Source organism: Pseudorca crassidens, chromosome 3, assembly GCF_039906515.1.
Source record: "Pseudorca crassidens isolate mPseCra1 chromosome 3, mPseCra1.hap1, whole genome shotgun sequence".
Lineage (NCBI taxonomy): Eukaryota > Metazoa > Chordata > Mammalia > Artiodactyla > Delphinidae > Pseudorca > Pseudorca crassidens.
This window is the reverse complement of record NC_090298.1, coordinates 157,868,071-157,887,856: the sequence shown is the minus strand read 5'-3', so window position 1 is coordinate 157,887,856 and position 19,786 is coordinate 157,868,071. Positions and strand designations below refer to the sequence as shown.

General features: G+C 38.6%; 1 long non-coding RNA gene across 1 annotated transcript; it reads right to left on the bottom strand.

The window, feature by feature from the left end:
* Positions 1-4,752: 4,752 nt before the first annotated feature.
* Positions 4,753-14,815, bottom strand: LOC137220903 (uncharacterized). The gene is made up of 3 exons (XR_010941842.1): positions 14,764-14,815; positions 13,058-13,125; positions 4,753-4,869 (listed from the first exon to the last, which is right to left on the bottom strand). It is a non-coding gene; the product is annotated as an uncharacterized lncRNA (long non-coding RNA).
* Between the last annotated feature and the right edge of the window lie 4,971 nt (positions 14,816-19,786).

Below are 19,786 nucleotides of genomic sequence, written 5' to 3'. Positions count from 1 at the left end.
TTTGAGTCTTCATTTTGCTTAGTTTCTGAAGTTACATGGGGATAGAATGGAGTTGGATATTTTCAGTGACATTCACACATGGGGAAGGAAATTGAGTCCAGAAGCTTCAGCAATGTTTCCATGGAGAGCACTAACAACAGAACCAGAAACACCGTTATCCTTTTGGTTCAGTGATCTTTCCTGAAGCACTACAAGAATCAATTTTAAGAAGCCCAGTGTTTTCCAAACTTTCACCAATGGGCTCTGTAGGGTCCTCTAACAGTATCTAAGAGACTAACTAGTTTCTCATCCCAAGCCACTTAAGACAAGGAGTTCTGATTGTTCTCTGTGAGGAAATCAAGTGACAATCATAGCTGGTGATTTAGGATAGTTTCTTCAGGGCCCAGGCAAAACCTAATACACAGTAATAATCATTGTTAACTGCATCTTTGACAAGGGTTAATCAGGTATCAAAGAGGTCTATAAATTGGGAGAAATTATGATCAAAGAGAAACATAGACCACAGATATTTAATTAATGCTCAATTTTTTATGAGTTTAACTTTGGTTAACTAATTTTCCTTCTTCTAGACAATTTCCAATTCGTCTCCAGAAAGAGACCACAATAATCACCTTCCAATACACGATTTATTGTGTTGCTTTAATTTAAAGCATACAGTGACTTCTACATTCACGCCACCAAGTTTTGCCAGGAGAGAAAAGGAGATGTTATATTTTGTCTTGAATTAGATATGCCACCATACTTGACTTAGCTCATCCTACTGGAAGCACTTTGAGGGCAGATTCTACAGTCTTGTCTTACATCCTCTAAGGAACCAAGCCAAGGGAATCACATACAGTTACAGCTGGAAAAACATTTGTTCTGGGTTAATACTTTTAGCCTTTACCACCAAGACTTTATCACCAAGACCTATCTTTACAGTCTCTAAACAGGAGACCTTCTTGCCTTCCGTTTTCATATTGACTAGGAAGGTAAAGGGAAGAACTGAGAAGTACCCAAAGTCAGCTAGCAGCAAGCACAGATAAATCATCTGTGGAGATATTGTTTCTTTCAAAAGATATAAACATAAGAGGAAGTCCTAGTGTTTGAAACAACTGTGCATAATACAATTCCATGAAAACCTAGAAATCCAGATGCAGATCAGTAACATATTGGTTAAATAAGCTGTTATGTTCATGCAATGGACAAGTGTACATACATTAAGAAGAACGAGATACTCTTTTCTATGAGATTCTCTTTTCACTGAACTCATCAGTGCTGCAAACACAATGTTACATAATACTTTTTCTTTAACATTATATCAGGCATCCTCATCTTGTCCTGCAGTTATTGCCAGTGTTACTAAAGTCTGTCACTTACCTCTTTCTCTTTTAGACATATAATTTCTTCTTATTTTGGAAGCATTCATCAATCCCTATTTTACTCTTTCTTTTAAATTACAAATGAATATTGAATTTTATAAAATATCTTTTGGGGGATATTTCAAGTGATTGTATACTTTTGCTCTCTTTTGACCTTGTTATATGGTAAATTATATTTTGTTATTTTATATTATGCTATTTATTATATATTGTATTCTGTTTACTAATGACATTTATTATATTATAATTACATTAGTTTTAAGGTAGCATTTTGTTTTAGATAGACAAAACAACCAGTGGAATAGGAAGCATCTTAAAATTAGATGCAAGAGCATAAGGGAATTGAGACCAAAATAAAATTCATGTTTTGGATCAGCAGCAAAAATTATTCAACAAAAGTGGGAAAATATGGCTATCATAGAATTACTAAATTCTAGATACAGCAACCAGTTAAAAGTTAAAAGATAATGAAAGTGTAAAAGTATCAGAAACCTGGGAGACTTGAAATAAATTATTCATGATGAATACCTTTCTAAGATACAAAGAAAAAAGGATACATTTAATTATATAAGAATTAAAATTTTCCTCATGGCAAAATGCACTACAAAGGTCAGAAAACAAGCAAAAGAAATTGGGAAATATGTTTAGAAAGGGATATGCCTTCTTTACAACTTTTGAGAGAAGCACATGTTTCTTTTTCCTTTAACCTGTTATGTGGGTATTAATCTATAATGTAAGTGCATGGTTCCTTTCCTTTAACCTGTAATGTGAGATTTAATCTATATGGTAAGTGCATGGTTCCTTTCCTTTCATCTGTAATGTGAGTGTCAACATGGGGCACTGTTTCCAAGCACAGACATTGGATGTTCCTGTACTGGTCCCGTCACTGACCATCCACAAAAACTTACAAATGTTGCTTTACTTTCCTGGGGGTTAGAGTCTTAGCTAAGAAATGCAAGCAAAATAGAACTTTCCCCCAGGGATGATAAAAGGTTTAAAGGAGTAAATATGTAAGTGACTTGGCACAGTGCCTAGTACAAGAGAGATAAATATAAGTACTTACCAATTTTTTAAAGAGACACATGAAAGAAATAAAATGTGGTGATTTCAATCTATTGATATATATTCTTGACATTAAACTACATTGGATGACCTAACTTGCTCGTGCTTTTTCTTACTCTAGTGAACTTGGGTAGCTAATATCATAGTTTAAAATTTTTCCTTTTATATTTACAAGTAAATTTGACCTGTAAATTTCTTTTTCCTTACAGTCCTAATCTATTTTCAGTATTAGGATTATATAGACTTCATAAGATGAATAAAGGAGCATTCTTCCTTTGCTACTCCCTAGAAGTTTTTCTTTGTTAATATTGATGTTATCTGTTTAACAGAAGTTGGATAGAATTCACCTCCCAAATGATCTGGCCGGGTCTGGTATTTTCTTGGTGAAAGCTTGTAAACTATTGACTTAATTCCTTTACTGGTGCAAGAACTCCAGCTACAAATTTCCTCTTGTGTCAGTTTTGGTAAACTTTAGGAGCTAGGAAATTGTCCACTTTACAGAAATGTTCAAATTTACTGGCATTTCATATATTCTCTGTTTGTACTCTCTGCTATAACATTGTCCTGATTCTTTCTGTATATTGTTTACTTACGTTTTTGTTTTGCTTAATCAAAGTTTGTTTTTTTAAATCTTTTCAAAGAATATTCTTTTGACTTACTAAATCACCTCAATTTTATACTTTTTTCTGTTTTATTAAGTTCTGCTCATATCTTTATTGTCTATTTTTCTATGTTCTCAGGGTTTATTGTTTTACTCTTCTGATGTCAATTAAAACACTTGGTTATTAATTTTAATAAATCTTTTGACTTATAAATAGTTGAACTTTTTGAAGGTTCCAGCTTAGTTGTACGTATCTAAGGGTCAGCTCCTCCTCATAGTTGCTGGCCTAAGGCTTAGTTCACCCTATAGCCATGTATATATTGACATTTTTTCCCCTCGACTTTCTGTGTTTTGTTACTTCTCACTTCTCTTTGCAGAGAAGCCCTTTGAAATACCCTTAACTTATTTTACAGCCAGTAAGTCTTTAAAATACTGTGTATTTTTTAAGATAAATCAACTTATGTAATTAGGCAGGAAATCTGATCTGCCATATTTTTAAAAACAGCATAATTTCACTCTTCTCCACGATTAATCTGCTGTATTACACGACCTTCGAGTTTTTAGCTTTATCAATGACATGTACTTTAAAAATGTTTGAAAGATCCTACCCAGTCTTTTAAAACATCCTTGCTCCATGTTTCAGTTCTAGTTTTATGTATATTTTCTGCCTGGCACCTGATTATTCCAACATCTGATGGATGGCCTTGCGAATCTAATTCTGCTATTGATTGTTTTTGCTGATTCTCTCCACTTGTAGCTGATTTCTTCATTATTGTGTAAATTTAGATCATGAGCTCACGGTTAGCTAAACTTTATCTGTGGGAACGCTATAGGCCTGTGTTGAAGGTCTACCTCTCCAGAAAGGGTTTAGTTTTGTGTTTGCAATACCACCGATTTGGGAGCATTTTAAGTTCATTTCTTAGCTTCTGTTTGCAAGACCGCAAATAAATTTGCAACCCAAACACTGTGAACACAGATCTGCGGTTCAGAATTCTCAAGATTTCCTACCTGTTTCCTACCCAGAGCAGAGGCCAAGAGAATTTGGTCTTAGTCTCCCTTTGCCAGCAGATATGTTTTTCTCCTGGCACACCGTTTCATTAAACGTGAAGCCAGGGATAGATAGCTTTAGTTCTAACTTCCCATCTAGTAGGGATGGAGTCTTACCTCCTGCCTCCCATGTGGTCATGGTCATTTAAAAACAAGTCTCTATACCAGGTGTGTCATTCAACTATGGCCTGTATTCCAAATCCAGACAGCTGCCTATTTTTTATGGCCTATGAGCTATGAATAATTTTCACGTTTTAACTGGTAACATTTTAAATGGTTACCTAAGTACCTAAATAATATCCTCAATTTTGCCTCTTTGGTCTACAAAGCCTAAAATATTTGCCATTTGGCTCCATAAAAACAGGATTTCCAGCTTCTGTTCTAAGCTATCAAGATCTTCAATCCACTCTTAATAGAGCTATAACTCTCACACATGGACCACCCTTCCTTCATGGGTCCTGGAAATTTCGATGGCACACTTCCAAAATCAACCACGCACTTAAAAATAAGTTGTGTACATTTAACCTAGCATACCTAACCCTTTTCTTTTAGGAGAGTTTTTCAAGTAATCTTGCCCACCGTATTCTTCAGAACTTCATTAATAATGGCAAAAAACTGGGCTTACCTGGTGGCGCAGTGGTTGAGAGTCCGCCTGCCGATGCAGGGGACATGGGTTCGTGGCCCGGTCCGGGAAGGTCCCACATGCCGTGGAGTGGCTGGGCCCGTGAGCCATAGCCGCTGAGCCTGTGCGTCCGGAGCCTGTGCTCCGCAACGGGAGAGGCCACAACAGTGAGAGGCCTACGTACCAAACAAACAAACAAACAAAAAACAAAAAATTAAAACAACTTAACATTCAACAAAAATGGGAAATGTTCATAACAATTATAGAAGCACATACAGTAGAAAACTATAAACTGTTACTGAACGAGTGAGACATAACCTTTTATTCTTAGAGAACTATGTTTATTTAGGTCCCTTTTGTTTAAATAAGTGTATTTCTGTGTATGTATGTATACAGTCATGTATTTATATACACATACAGTATTTGTATGATATATTTATATAAACATATGAAATACATACCTATACACATACCTTTGATTTATATTTGTATACATACACAGGAATATCATTATATATTATATATTTATATACATTGAACTGAAAACTGGTAGTATACATATATATCGTGTATAAATGTGTGTCTACGTGCATGTGTAGAAAAGCGGGTTGAGAGATATGGAAGCATGAGTTAGACAGGGTTCAAGATTTTAAAAGTAGTTATGTGTAGGTAGTGAGGTTAAGGCCCATTTGATTGAAAATATTGCATATTTTTACATCAATTGTTATGATGACCAGATTCCTATGTAAATAAAATTATAAATAGCTATACATACTCGTATGTGTAATGTATAACTAAAAGATATATAGTTTTATATATGTATTATATTTATATTATATGATACAATTATACTAATACATTATATATTGTGTTATATAGAATATATTAACTATAGTGTATTATATCAGATAATAATAATTATATATTTATATATTATGATATAATTGTTTTATAATCAATATTACAGGATATATCATTAATATTATGAACATATTAACCATAGAAATACATTTCATTACTCATATATTTTGTATATAATATATGCTAGGCAAAAATATATATTACTATAATACATAATTGTTATACACTAATATAAATATTAGTATATTACATTTATACATCAATATAATATTTAATATTGGTATATTTATATTATTTTTAATATATACATAGCTAATGCTCTTTAAAGCCATCTGCTACAAGTAGAATAAGACCAGGAGTATGGCCAAAGCAAATTGTAAAAATATTAGATTACTTATATTCATTTATATGTCATTTTCCTGGAATCTGCCTCTGGCTATTAGAGAGGACACACAGCAAAATCAACAAAAAGTGCCCAGGACATAAGATCCTTTCTTCATTGGAACCTCAATGGAAACACAGTGCTATTCAGTCTCCCTTCAAAGAGCCAAGAGCAAACCTTGAAGCACCCAGTAAAAGCCAATTCAAACAAAAAAGCTTTTCCACTTAAACTGGAAAACGTTAAGTTCCCAAGAGACCCCCTACATCAACCACTGAAGCTCATTTGGCCGTAAAAACAATAATGTTCACCGAACAACAAGAAACGCAAAACAATAGGTGTTTTACCAAAAACACAAAAAAGCAGCTAATTAGTGTCTTTCCTGTTTGAGAGAAGGGGGTGGGAAGTGGGCAGAAGACCTGATAGGAAAGATAAAAAGAAAAGGAAAAGGAAAATAAGTTTCCAGTTTGACACTCAAGCTGTCTTCTGCATCCATTTCGTCAAGACCACCAAGTCAATGTGGAGGCTTTTTCCTCCTTCCCTTTTCTTTTCATGAGACCGATCACAACCAGCACTGCAGATTCCATCCAATTAAGGAATGCTGTTGCCTACATGTGTGAATGAGCTGTGAGTAAAGTACTGAAGTAGAGGACACCGAAAGTGAAACGATTTCATGAATGTCCACGTGGCTGAGCAGCAAGTTAACCTTTCATAGATGTGCTAAAGAAGAAGAGTTGGGTTTTATTTTATTTACTTTTCCCTGGACTGTGTTGAATGACTATCATCGACAAGTTCAGGCTACTTTTTGCTGAGGATTAATGCACTGGGAGAGCTGAGAGAACACTGAACAGCAGAGCTGTCTTTTTCTTAACCAGTTCACCTTAGTTTCCCAAACTCTAAGTCTTTCCCTAATTCTTTCTCCTTTTTATTGTAGTAAAATGAACATAACACAAAATTCACCATTTTGATCATTTTACAATTCACTGTACCATTCAGTGGAATTTACTACTGTCACAATGTTGTGCAACTATCACCACTGTCCAACTACAAAACATCTTCATCACCCCAAGAGGAAACATACACCCATTTTGAGGAGTCATTCCCTATTTCCCTCTCTTCCAAACCCCTGGAAACCACTAATGTATAATATTTTCCGTGTGTATGGATTTGCCACTGCTGGACATTTCATATAAATGGAACCATACAATATAGAGCCTTTCGCGCCTGACTTCTTTCACTTAGTTGCATCCATGATGTAGCATGTATCAGTAATCCATTCACTTTTATGGCTGAATTCCCTGATCCTGTTTTCTTCATACTGTTTGAATACAAAATTTAAAATAAGTTGAGAGTGAAGCTCTGTTTTAAGGGCACATCTACGAGGCCAACTCTTTTAAAAAAGGTGAAAAGGGAGATATTGTTGTGAAATGATAATCGTTGAGAAGCCTCAGCCAATTTGATAATGAAAAGTTTGGGAAATGTTGCAAAAAATTATCTGCTTTATATTAAAAGCCTTTTAAGCAAGGATTCAGGAGATTGTCTTTTTCTTGCAGGTAACTTAAAGGAGTCCGAAGGAAATAACTGCACTTTAAAACAGATTTTGAAAGGATTCTATTTATTCTTAATAGACGAATGGGAGTACAGGTAGTTCACATCCAATATGGACTCCCTGTCCAAACACTGTTTATCGTTTTAGCCACCACTATCGAATTATATTTCTTGAGAGTAAGGCAGCTCAATTCCTGCATATTACTTTTTTTCCCTGCATATTACTTTTTAAAATTCATCTATCAAATTCATCAATCCATTAATACAGCATAAACAAGAGATGTTCATGTTTCAGTGCAGTTCAAATATCAGGTATAAAGAACCACCAGCAAGAAAAAGAATCCTATATCTCTTGCCAGAATGTGGTCAGCTCTGGGGTGCTTTGCTAGCTGAAACACACTTTCATTGTTAAGAGGATAGAGGCTGTTTAAGAGGGATGAGAGCCAAAAAATGTTAACTACGTGTATGTGTTAAGAACAGTGCTAGGTTATCTCATATTCTGTATCAGCCAAGGCTCACCATTTTACATATGTGAGAAGCGAAGTTAAAAGTGTTTTAGTAGGGCTTCCCTGGTGGTGCAGTGGTTAAGAATCTGCCTGCCAGTGCAGGGGACGCGGGTTTGAGCACTGGTCCGGGAAGCTCCCACATGCCACGGAGCAACTAAGAGCATGTGCCACAACTACTGAGCCTGCACTCTAGAGCCCGTGAACCACAACTACTGAAGCCCACACACCTAGACCCCGTGTTGAGCAACAAAGAGAAGCCACCACAATGAGAAGCCCGCGCACCGTAACAAAGAGTAGCCCCCGCTCACCGCAACTAGACAAAGCCCGCGCATAGCAAGGAAGAGACAACGCAGCCAAAAATAAATAAATAAATAAATCTATTTTTTTTTAAAAAGTGTTTTAGTAACTTACTAAAAGGCACGCAATCAGTAAATCTGAGCAAGAATTCAATCCCAAATCTGTCACACTGAAGTTTAAGCTAATACATGAGATTAATAAAAACAGCACTAAATTAAAAGTTCAGAGATATTTTTAATTTCATACTCTTTCACTAACGCTCTTTGGAGATAAATCATTTCTTTTATATGGGCCTTAGTTTTCACAACTATAATAGTTGGAAGCTTGACTAGATGATCTGTATGTAGTCTTCCAATTCTAAAATGTTCCACTCATTTGGATTCCTACAATAATTGCCCTTGCAATACATGCATGCTGCCACCAAGCAGCCGTACAGACTATTAGTTCCTTTTATATCCCTAGTGGGGAGTGCATTTTGACATCAGACTTACCGGTCAATAGCACAACCTGTTACTATAACTATAAAATAACAAAATAATCTGGTATTATTTCCTGTAAAGCAGAAGCTTTACATGGTCTGTGAATCATATCAGAATCACCTGTAGGTTTGTTTGGTTGTGTTTTAACACCTTTATTGGAGTATAATTGCTTTACAATGGTGTGTTAGTTTCTGCTTTATAACACCTGTAGGCTTTTAAACATAGAGGAAATCCATAACCCATTGAATGAGAATCTTCAGAGACAGGACATGGGCATCTGGATTTTTGGGCTCCCATCATCCGTATATTTTATTTTATTTTATTTTTTGCCTATGTACAATATTTGTCACATCCTCTTGAATCTTTAAATGTTTCTTTTTGTTTTAAAATTTTAGAATATTCCATAATCTTCACCTACTTTTCATAAGGTGTTATCTGTTACGTTTATTCGATCTTGTGCTTCTCCTGGTTGTCTTCTTTTTTTCCTTTTTTTTTGGCGGGGGGGATACCTGCCTCATGGTTTGCAGGATCTTAGTTCCCTGACCGGGAATTGGACCCCAGGGCCCCAGCAGTGAAAGCGCCAAGTTCTAACCACTGGACCACCAGGGAAGTCCCAAGACTTCTGTTTTAAATGACTTTTTTTCCCACTCTAATTAATTCCTGGGATCAGTTTCATGTTTGAACATTAAACCAACCTTGCATTACTACACTAAAGCTACTTTGATTGTGATATATGATTGTTTTACATACCATGGATACAGTTTGTGCTTCTGTTTACACATTTTGCATGCATGTTCAAAAGAGAAACTGGCCTGTGATTCTATTCTTGTAATATTCTTTTTAGTTTTGATCTGAAGCTTATGTTGGCCTTATAAATATTTTGAGCAATATATACTTTTCTGTTTCCTGGAACATTTTTATGTAAGATTACCAATATTTCTTCCCTAAATATTTGGAAGAATTTACTTGGAAAGCCATTTATCCCTGGAAAGCATTTTCTGTAAAGGTACTTAATTATACAAACAACTTTTGCAGTAGATATAGGTTTTTGAGATATGTTTTCTTTCTTGAGTTAGTCTTGTTAGCTTGCATTTTTAAAGAATTTGTCATTTTCGATGAATTTTCAAATTTATAAATATAAAATTATCATAATTTAAACAGCTTTATTGGGATGTAATTTACATACCATAATTTCAACACTTTAATGTATACAATTCAGTAGTTCTCAGTGTAACCACTAAAAGACGTGTGTAAGCATCACAACAATCCAATTGTAGATTTCTGTCCCCCCACAAAAAACCCATTACACATTAACAAGCTTTTTTCAATCTCCTCAGCCCTCTCAGCCCTAGGCAACCACTCATCTACTTCCTGTCTCTACAGATTTGCTATTCTGGGCATTTCATATAAATGGGACCGTACAATATGTGATCTTTTGTGAGTGGCTGCTTTTACTTTACATAATGCTTTCATGGTTCATCCATGTTGTAAAATGGATCAGTAGATCATTCCTTTCTATAGCTGAATGCTATTCTATTGTATGGATATTCCACATTTTGTTTATTCATTTATCCAGTTGTCATCTGAATTATTTCTACCTTTTGTTTTTAGAAATATGCTTCTATGAACATTCACGTACAGGCTTTCGAGCAGACATAAGTTTTTATTTCTCTTAGGTATATATTTAGTAGTGGAACTGCTGGGTCATAGGGTAACTCTATGTTTAACACTTGCAGGAACTCTCAAGCTGTTTTGTAAAATGGCCGCACCATTTTACATTCCCACCAGCAATGTATGTGGGTTTCAATCTCTTCTCTTACAGCCTAGCATGTCATCTATGCTGGAAAACGTTTCACATGTAGTTGAGCAGGATGAGTATTTTACTGTTTGGTTGAGTGTTCTGTAAACATTTATTAGGTCTTGTTAATTCATAGTCTTGTCCAAGTCTTCTATAGTGTTGTTGATCTTCTGCCTAACTGTTCTATCCATTATTGACTGTGGAGTACTGAAGCCTCTACCTAATGTTGTGCAATTATCTATTTCTTCCTTCAATTCTTCATGGATTTTGGTATTTTCTTCTTCGTGTATTTTGGTTTTACCTTATTCAGGGCAAATATGTTAAAGATTTTTGTATCTTCCCTTTCTTTATCATAAAACGTCCCTTTTCATATCTACTAACTTTTTTGTTTGTTTTAAAGTCTATTTTTTCTGGTATTAGCATAGCCACTTCAGCAATGCTTACGGTTGCTATTTGCATGATATATATTTTTTCATCCTTTTACTTTGTACACATTAGACTTTTGAATCCAAGCAGTGTCTCCTATGGAAAACATTTTTTAATACCCAGTTCGACAATATCTGCCTTTTGATTGTACTGATTAATTCATTTACATTTAATTTTTATTATTGATATGGTAGGATTTATATATGTCTATCATTTTACCTTTGGTTTTCTACATGTCTCATGTTTTTGCTTTTTTGTTACTGTTGTTGTTCCTCCATTTTCCTTTTACAGTAAGTAGATATTTTCTACTGTAACATGTAATTCCTTTAATGATTTTTAACCACATTGTCTGAGTAATGGCTGCACTAGGGCTTATGTAATACATCTCAGAATCTCTTCAGATTTTTACTAGGTTCATTCCAGATAGAAACAGAAATTGTACTTTTATAGAGCTGTATGCTTTCCCATCTTTTTTGTTTTTATTACATTTATATATGTTACATACTTAACATATTATTATAATAATTACTTCTCACAAGCTTATTTTTTCAAAGAGCTTAGAGAAGAAAGTTGAGCAAATAAATATTTTTGATTTTGTCGGGTTAATCTATTTACCATTTCTGGTTCTCTTCCTTTCTTCCTGCGGATTCAGCTTATGATCTACTGTCATTTTTATTCTAACACAGCTTTGTTCTCACTGCCTTCATTGTGCCATATCATCAAATATATGATATTTTTTTATGTTATATAGAGAACAATCCAAATATAGTCATATTGTTTAGGCACTTACTTTTTAAATTAGTTAAGAGAAGGAAGGAGAAGAAATTTGAAATTACAGTATCTTTTATAATTCCCTACACAACTGCTCTAGTCAACATTCTTTGTTTCGTTTTTATGGCTTGAGTTACTGTCTGCTATCATTTGAGAACTTCCAGTAGTATTGCTTGTGAAGCCCATCTGCTAACAATGAACTCACTCAGTTTCTTTTTCTCTTTCTGAGTTATGGTGAAGTATTGACGATAAGTTGTGGCATGGTAGGAAAAACTAAAATGCGATGTGCTGAATGATGTTTGTTTCACTGAAGTGTCTTGGTCAAATTCTAATGATTTAGGATAGAAATCACATAAAGCAAGCATCACAATTCTCCAGGAATGTTCTGTAGAATGCTAATGTTAATGATGAATATGTGATCCCAAATCTTTCACTTGTATTGAGCTTATCTCATTAATTCTTCTCCCAACAATGCCATAACTAGAGTTGAGTTCTAAAGTGTACCTTCCTCTTTTCCAATAGAAATGGTCCCACAATTTCAGAAAGTTCTCAAAGGTGAAAAAGTGCACACGGCGTTTATCACGTTTGCAAATGCCAATGAAAATGCTAAGGTAACACTGTCCAAAATGCAATATTCTTCTGTGAGGGCACCCAACTTTAAACAAATACACATATTCTAAATACAGCTTAGATCTGTGACATATTTTGGCCAATGAAGTGTGAGCAGACATGATGGCCTTCAATGAGCAGCAGAGGCCTTAAATGGGCTTGTGCAGTTGGGCTCACCTCTTATGGTTCAGTGAACTTTGTGAGAAGACAGGGCCTGGGAGCTGTGGCCTCACAGTTGGGCTCCAGAGGAAGATGTGTGTTACAGACCTCAAACTGACCCAAAACACGGAGCAAAACCAGCCATCTAGAGGTCTAAAAGAGAGCCACTGCAGCTTGCCAATAGGTCCAAGAAAAATAAATTCTTTTTTATGGAACTGAGTTTTGGGACGATTTGTTCCAAAGCATTATCACAGCAAGAGCTGACTAACACAACATCCTCCAAATCATTGTTATGTAAATGGCTGCCACCATGCCTACAAGTAAGGCAATTGTGTACTCAAATTGTGAGAGTTCTTGAACTCTTGGTGCCTCTCCAACACAATGTACATGGCTAAATTTCCACAAATAAGTTCACTAATATACCACAAAGATCTCCCTAAGCTGTTATTAAATGTAATGCAAAGTTCTTTCTTTTCATTTTCTGCTTCTACATAGTTAAAATGCTTTTTATCAATGTAAAACGGCTCTTACCTTTTGGCTTCTGTCGTGAGAGTCTTTTGAACTCTGAAACACTGTAGGATATCACCTATAAATGCAATCTAAAACATACAACAATTGAACAAATATAACAAAAAAGAAGGAGAGTCACCGATATAGAGAACAAACTAATGGTTGCCAGTGCGGAGGGGGAGGAGGGGGCAATACAGGGGCGGGGAAGTGAGAGATGTAAACTACTGGGTATACGACAGGCTCAAGGATGTACTGTACAACACAGGGAATATAGCCAATACTTGGTAATAACTGTAAATGTAAAGCAACCTTTAAAAAGGATATAAAATTTTTTTAAAAAGAAATCATACTTAAAATTCGAAACAATTTAAATGTCCATCAACAGGAAAATGCACATATAAATTATTGTATATCCTTACATGGGAATCCTATGTAGTGAGGAAAGTACATGAACTAGACAGATCTTTACGTGTCAGCATGGATGAACCTAGCAAAGATAACACTAAATAAAGCAAGTAACAAGAGAAAACAAAATAGAATACGATATGCAGTTTAAGAATACTTAAACATGTAGCCTACATAGAAAGACATCCATGCCACTGATGGAGACCAAGTTCAGAAGAGTGGTTACCCAGGGTCAGCTGGGGCGTGGCTGTGTTTGGGAAAGTGGTCACACCAGGGACTCTTCAACAGGAATGCTAATGTTTCACTTCACACGCTGGCTGGAGGACGCAGGAGTGTCTGCGATGTTATAATGTGAGCACGCTGCATGTAAAAGCCATTGCTGACCACATCTAGGGGAACTGATGCGTGGGAGCTGGTAGTGGGTGGAGGCATCCAGAAGGTGGTGGTAGAAGAGGAACGTTGTACACGTAACGCCTAAGGCCTGACCAGAGGACGACCACTGCTCTAGAAACTGGACACAAATCCAACTTCTACGGCCAATCTTAGAAGACAAACTGAGGCATATTTACAATTTTAACACTTTATGTGCGCAAAAATAGATTCCATTCACGCACCACAAAGCGGAAGAGGTGAGGAGCACTCCAGCCACAGGAGCTGCAGAGATGTTTATTTTAAAAGGGCAGAAGCAAAGCAAGGAAACGAGTGATTTGCTATGGCTTTAACGCCTAGTTGGTGGTTTGTGACTGGGTGTCCTCAGCGGTGTTCGTCACCCTGAGGCGCCGACAGGCTTAGATTTGGGTTGGTTTAAGTGGGCGGCCGCATCGCTAGAGCCACCGCAGGCTAACGGCCTCCTTGCAGGGTTAATTTACTAACACCAATTGTCTGAGTCCTTCCTCTTACTCAGTCACTTCACTTCCTACGCCTCACTTTCTCTTCTCTAAAGTGGATATTCACTAGTAAATTCTCTGTGGAGGTGTCAGTACAAAACAAAGGGATTATTAGGAACCACGATCATGTCCTGAATGCACGGAACACGTCACCGTTTGCCAACCACCGTGTCAAGTCAGCAGAAACGACAGAAATTAAGAGCTCTCCGCAGAAATTCACACACCCGTGCACCAGGTAAGGGACCACAGGCAGACGTCCACTCAGCCTTTCCTGTGTCCCTCACGGACTTCACGCTCTCTCCTGGGCGGGGCGAGCACAGACACTTAGCGGGAGTTTAACTACTTTTAAAATGCGCTGATACAACCATGTCTCACTTTTGTTTGGATCAGTCAGCAAACGCTTTTTGGAAACCCCAAATTCTCCACACCTCCTACCTTTCGCGCTGCCGTAGTCTCAAAGCTGCCGACACCGCTCCTCAGGCCGCGTCCACAAGGGAGGCGGGTCTGCGTGCTGCTCCTCAGGCCGCGTCGTCAAGGGAGGCGGGTCTGCGTGCGGACGCACGGCGAGCGCGCGGAAGTCCTCGAGCCCCGCCCCCACGGGCCCGCCCGGAGGCTTAAACCGCAACTGCGCGGCTCGGGAGGGCGTTGATGCCCGCGCCAACACCAGGCCGCGCGTGGGCTCCGGAGCGCGGCATGGAGGGCCCGGCCTAGCTTGGGCCCGTGGCCCTATGTCTTCGGGCCGCAGCCGCCGGGCGGTGGGCGCCCGAGGGGCCGGGAGGCGAGCCGGGACCCACAGGAGGGTGTGGGCATCCTGTCTGCAGCCAGCGTCCCCGAGGCCACGCTCAGTCCATGAACACTCGGTGAAGCTGCGCCCGGACAGCGCGGCTGACTCCTTCTCGCGCTCTGAGGACCTGTGCGCGCTGCAGGACTCGGTGCCTCTGCCCTCCGTGCGGGCTTCCCTGAGGGAGGGCCTGCTGGACTTAAGGCCGACCACCTCCGCGGGTAGACTGGGCGCCGCTCCTGAGCACCCTCTGCCCCTGATCTGTATCCAGAGCTTCTTCCAGACACGGCTTGTCGAGACAGGTTTGTACTTCCCGCTTCCAGGGGCCCTCGTGTGGGCGGTGAGAAGCGAGGTTTTAAATGGTTAAAGGTGGAGGGTGGGCACTAGAACCGGTGCCCAGTGCCCGGGTGTGCCTGCACTAGATGGGGCGTGCGGCCTAGGACTCCTGCCAGCTCGGTGACCCCGGCCGAGTGCCTTAAGGCTTCAAGGTCTCAGTGTTCTCATCTGTAGCATGGGCTTCACAGGACCCAGCCTCTGTGGCGGTTACAAGGATGCACTGTGTTAATGCTTCTAGACTCTACAAAGTAGAACACTTAGCACAGTTTGGAGCATCGTTAATTGTTGCACAAATGTTACCTGGTCTGTGGAGTGACTTTGCCTGGTACACACCAAAGCGATTAGGAAATGGATATATCCCAGCTTCATTTCCTTTCCATTCAAACAGGGCTCAGGAAAAGAAAATTTTTTTCAATAGGTGTATCATATATAGTGGAAAGAGCACCGGTGTGAAGGCAGCTTAGGGTTTGAATTCCAGGGCTGATGCTCTCTGTGGCCTGGACAGGTTTCTTTTGCACTACAATCCACACACTTGTAAAATGACATTAAAAACCAGTCTTTCTGTGGGTTCTTAGAATTAATTAAGCAGGTTATGTGTGTAAAGTATCCTGGCACTTGAATGAGTTGTCAGAACCAAGGGCTGCTGGAGACCATGCTTCTGCCCTAGGTAATCTTCCCTTCTACTGGGCAGCAAGTAAACACAAGCACAGGAGTCAGTGCTCTGGAAGAAGTGAGTTCTGCTGCTACAGAGCACAGAATCTCTTTTTTCTTTGATTTAATTTTTATTCTATATTGGAGGATAGTTGATTTACAATATTGTGTTAGTTTCAGGTGTACAGTAAAGTGATTCAGTTATACATATATCCATTCCTTTTCAGATTCTTTTCGCGTACAGTTTGTTACAGGATATGGAGTAGAGGTCCCTGTGCTATGCAGTAGGTCCTTGTTGATTATTTTATATATAGTCGTGTGTATATGTTAATGCCAAACTCCTAATGTATCCCTCCCCGCCATCTTTCCCCTTTGCAGAGCACAGAAACTTGGAAGGGCAAGTTCAGGGTAGGATTCTTGGAGGAAGTGCCATCCTTTCTAAGGATGTGTACAAGCTCCTGGGGTGGCAGGAGAGAGCAGTGTGTGTTGAAGTTTGAGAAATGTAAGAAAATATGGCAAAACTAATGTACAGGGCTGGAACTCAGGGTTTGGGAAAGAAATGAGAGTTGATACTGAAAACTTAGTGGGGCCCAACAGAAAGGCGCCTTGTTTGTCCTGTCAGAAGTTTGGATGTTTATCCTGAAGGCTGCGGGAAACACCAAAGAACAGTGACATGGAATTCTGGTTTAGAGGCTCACTTGGACCTCCATGTGGAAGGCAGTTGATTGGGTGCAGGGTGAATTGTAATCTAAGGGTCCCACTTAAGTTATAAAAGGTGGGACCGGATTTTGCAGATCTGAGAGAGAATGGGTGAGGCCTGGTGAGCAGTTAGAAAAGGGAGGGCAGCAAGCGTGGGTGACAGTTCACAGCTGCATCTTTTTGAGAGATACAGAGCACAGTAGAAAGGGATTGGGGGTGGCGAGAGGATCTTCCTTCATCTTCAGTGCTTTAGAGGGGCCTGGTAGACAGGTCTGGGCCCAAGGTACAGGTGGGCTTTTGGGAGGACAGGTGTTTGAAGGCATGGTAGAGACTTAGGTTATCCACAAGAATATCCAGAGAATCATAGGTCTGAGAGTTTTTTTAAGTGAGTATATTTGAGGATGTTTATAAGCTGAGAGAAAGTAGCCAACAGAGGAAGGGTGTAAAGATCTAGGAGAGGAAGTGATTGTTCATTTGTTTTTGAAAAGCTGAACACTTGTCGTGTGCCTGGCCCGTTTCTAGGATCTGGGGTTCACACCATCTGTTATCTTTTCTGCAAGGACAGTTCAATTCATCCCCTGGTGAACAGAAGTCAGATTATTCTTTGCATCACATTCAGGTGTAAGAACTGTTTTGTACCTCTGAAAGGAAGCAAGCTCTATCCTTTGGTCACCTGCTGATGATAATAGTATTGGCTGAGACCTGACCATTTACAACGAAGGCACTTCTGTAGGTAATAAGTTCCAGGAGGGCCCGAACTGAGTATGTCTGTTTCAGCATTTAGCATGGTCTAGCATCTGAGAGGCCGGTACATTATTGGCATATAGTAGACTTAAAAATGAATATTTGTGGATTGTCTGAATGAGTGGATGTGTGTGATTCATATCCTATTTGCAGGTCCTATGCCCTGCAATGGATTTTCAGTGTCAGGTTGTGAAAGTATTTATGACGGGGATTGGCATTGTTCCCTATCTAATGGATAAAGATTACACACGAAAGGACTTTACATTGACATCCCAAAAGCCTCATAGGAATTACTTAACAAAAAAATAAAATTGGATTCTGTATAATTTCTAATTTGTAAGCTGGCCAGAACACTGGTATTTCAGCCAGTCCTCTGGTAGTTCCGATGACGTCCCCATGATCACCCAGGCATAATCAGAATGGCTTTAGGATTTGAGAGCCAAAGTGTTCCTCAGTATTTACTGCTTTGCTAGTGCATTTAAGAAAATGGACTATTGAAAAAATAGCTTCAGACACAATATGGCATTTTATGATTTAGCATGAAATCTGAGAAATATAGAGGTTATCTGAAGCCTGCAATGGTAACGTTCCCTCTGCTATTGAAGTTATTGTCTTTAAACAAAGATTCTACATCACTAATGCTATATATATATATTTTATGATATTCAGGTTAATTTCCAGTTCTAAGGAAGTAATTGGTTGGTTGGTGTGAGAGATGGTGTGGCTTCCAAAGGTGAAAAGTATTATTTTGTTGTAATTTCCAGCTACCTAAGGATGGGAGAGGCCCAGGACACTGCAGTCAGTATATTATGTGGAGCAGGTTATATTGTGGTTTATTTATGAACTTTTACATGTTTATTTTCTTCTTTGCGGTATGCGGGCCTTTCACTGTTGCGGCCTCTCCCGTTGAGGAGCACAGGCTCTGGACGCGCAGGCTCAGCGGCCATGGCTCATGGGCCTAGCCACTCCGCGGCATGTGGGATCTTCCCACACTGGGGCACGAACCCGTGTCCCCTGCATCGGCAGGCAGACTCTCAACCACTGCGCCACAAGGGAAGCCCACATGTTTATTTTCTATGCAAGTTTGTGTGCTCCTTTTTGAGTTTTGGTAGATAAGTGTTTTGTAACTTTGGAATACTTGGAGTTATATACATATATATATATATATATATATTTTAATGTAGTAGTTAAAGCCGTGGAGAGTGTACTAGTCTACCTAGGTTCAAATTCTGGCTTTACCCTATGACTTCCCTGTGGCTTCCTCTGCTCACCTATTAAAAAGGAGGATAATAAGACTGCTGTGGTGAGTTACGTACTAAGTGCTATTTAAGCATTTGCTATAATGATCATGTATACTCGAAGGCAAGGGACTTGCCTCTTGATCGTCTCTGTATTCCTAGTGCTTAAGAATTCCTAGTGCTTTCCTAGTGCATTGTCTTAGGATAGAGATAGCTCAGTATAGTTCTTCTCACTATAAAGTACTGTTACGTTGAAAGTCTTTGCTTGTGTACTCATAATCTATGACATATCTGCTGAGGACAAGGAAAGGAATAGTTTTAAAACTGCAATGGATAACAAAAGATTGTATGATGTAATGCCTTTATTATGTAATTATAAAACTAACAAATGATCGTGGTAGAAAATTTGAAAAACTAGACAAAAGAGAGGTCAACAAAATTTGGATTAACTTTCAGAGTGTAGAGTTGTCCATGAATATTAGTGCTTTCATATTTTCCAGGACTTTAAGTAGACTCTGCTTCTTAAGAGTCTATTCATGATATTTCACTTTAATGATGTTTTCATCATGGGGACACACACACACAGAAATCTGTCAAAAAAAAAAGGCATGTAAATCACTGATGTTTCAGATAGCCACATGAAATAAAGTGAGAAAGGTCAACAAGCTGAAAGAATGTGGAGTAGCATCTCCTTAATTGCTTACATAACTCTGATAATTACCTGTTTGTGGATAAAGTAATTAATGGGGAATCTAATTCAAGAAAAATGTATGAACTGCAAGCCTTCTCAAAGCCAAGTATTTCTTTCCACAAAAGGTTACTTTCCACGGCCATTCTTCCTTATTACCAGACAGGGAAAGAGTATTGTATGGCAAAGGATCTTCCTGAAGGAGGGTGCTTCCCACACTGATTGTCATAAATGACTTCGGAATTACTGTTGCTGTATTACCAAAATCTTAAACTAGGATATTTTTGACAAATGCGGTCCTTAGTTAATTTTTAGAGCTAC